Raw genomic sequence first — 2,258 nt, 5'->3', positions numbered from 1 at the left:
ATCTTATGTTTGTATATTATGTTGTTAAATAACATAGAGACTTCTTAAGTTAGCTTTCATTTGAGTTAATGTAAAAGCGAAAAATTTGACCCACTTTTTATATTAATGATCCGTTTTAATCCCAAAGAAAAGAATTAGAGCCCGGGTCCCCACAACAGGTGGTATCAGAGCCGTAGGTTCTGTAGACTGAGATAGAGTAGAATGAGCGGGGTAGATCGAGTCATCTTCCTTGCTTATGCTGTGCTAGCATGTTTATTGCTTTCTTTATTACATGTTGTTTGTTATTTGAGTGATTACCGCATGTAATAAACTGAATCAGAACCGATTCTAGGTCAGAGGTAACTGACTAGAGGAGGGCTGAGACAGTTGTATATCTTGTATGCTAATCCGTTGGATTATTAGATACATGCCTCCTAGAAGAGCAGTTGTGCCAGTACGACCACCAGCGCCAGAACAGGGTAGCACATCCGGAGATACGATGGATGTCACTGCTACGCCCATGGAGACTTTATTAAAGCGATTCCAGTCATTTCGACCACCGACCCTCAAGGGTACAGAAAATGCAATCGAATGTGAAAGCTGGTTGGAGGATATCGAGATGTTATTCGAGTCTCTAGGGTACAGTGATGAGAAGAGAGTGAAGCTCATTGGCCATCAACTGCAAGACATTGCTAAACATTGGTGGTTGAATATCAAAAGAGCACTAGAACAGCGTAGCACTGAGATTACATGGAAAGTGTTCAAGACCGAGTTTTATCAGCGATTCTTTCCTATATCATACCGTAAAGATAAAGGCGCTGAATTTGCAAACCTGAGGCAAGGGCAATTGAACATTGAAGAGTACGTTGCTAAATTTTCTTCTTTGCTTCGCTTTGCACCTCACGTTTCAGGTAATGATGAGGCCATGGCGGATCAGTTTATAAATGGCCTGAATCCAGATATCTTTACGTTGGTCAATACTGGGAGACCCGATAATTTCTCGGATGCATTGAATCGTGCCAAAGGAACTGAAGCAGGATTGCTTAGGCAACGGAGTGCTCCGTATGTTGCACCGAGTCCGAGACCGCCACTACCTCCAGCACAACATCCTCCTCGATTCGAAAGTGGTGGTAGCAGTAGTGGACGCAAGGATCAGTTGAAAGCAAAGGGCAAAAAGTTTAAGAGGGCAGGGAGCAGTTCTTCGAGCTCCAGCGGGTCAAGACAGAGAGGTCTTGGCCAGGGTTTAGAGGCGATGAGTGGATATTGCAGTACGTGTGGAGGTAAGCATGCCACAGAACAATGTCAAGGTGTAGTGGGCAGGTGTAACGTATGCAAACAACAGGGGCATTATGCCAAGGTCTGTCCTCAAAGGAGTGGTGCATCGAGATTCCAGGCTGTAGGATCGTCTGCCTCCGTGACTCAGCCTGAGAGGCAAGCTTCATCTGTTCACTCATTTCAGCCGCCACCAGCACAGACCCAACCTCGAGCCAGAGGTGGCCAGCCAGGGAGTCAGCCTCAGAGACAACAGGCTCAGGTGTTTGCCTTGACTGAAGAGCAAGCACAGGATGCCCCAGATGATGTCATTGCAGGTAACTGTTCCCTTTGCGGTTATCCTGCTTATATATTGATAGATACGGGTGCATCGCATACATTCATATCAGAACGATTTGCATTATTGCATTCTCTGCCTGTTGAGTCTTTGTTAGATGTCGTGTCTATTACTTCTCCGTTGGGAAGTGGTTTGATAGCGGTGACTACGGTTAGACATTGCAACTTACGGTTTGAGGGTCATGAAATTGATCTAGATTGTATAGTACTCGAGTTAGATGATTTTGATTGTATTGTTGGAATTGATATGTTAACAAAGTACAGAGCCACCGTGGATTGTTTCCACAAAATTGTCAGATTCAGACCAGAAATGACAGACGATTGGAAATTCTACGGAAAGGGTTCCAGATCTCGGATTCCCTTGATTTCGGCTTTGTCTATGAATAAGTTGCTGCAGAAAGGAGTAAATGGGTTCCTTGTGTATGCTGTAGATGTACAGAAATCTAGCCCGACATTGGCAGATTTGCTAGTAGTACGGGAATTTGCAGATGTGTTTCCAGAGGAGATTCCAGGGTTACCTCCGGTGCGAGAGGTAGATTTTAGTATTGATTTGGTTCCAGGTACCACTCCTATTTCCAGAGCTCCGTATAGGATGGCACCGATAGAGTTGAAAGAATTAAAGGCACAGTTGGAAGATCTTCTAGCCAAGGGATATATCAGACCTAGTGTAT

The sequence above is a fragment of the Primulina eburnea genome, chromosome 2, assembly GCF_022965805.1.
Source record: "Primulina eburnea isolate SZY01 chromosome 2, ASM2296580v1, whole genome shotgun sequence".
Classification (NCBI taxonomy): Eukaryota; Viridiplantae; Streptophyta; class Magnoliopsida; order Lamiales; family Gesneriaceae; genus Primulina; species Primulina eburnea.
This window is presented reverse-complemented; position numbering follows the sequence as displayed.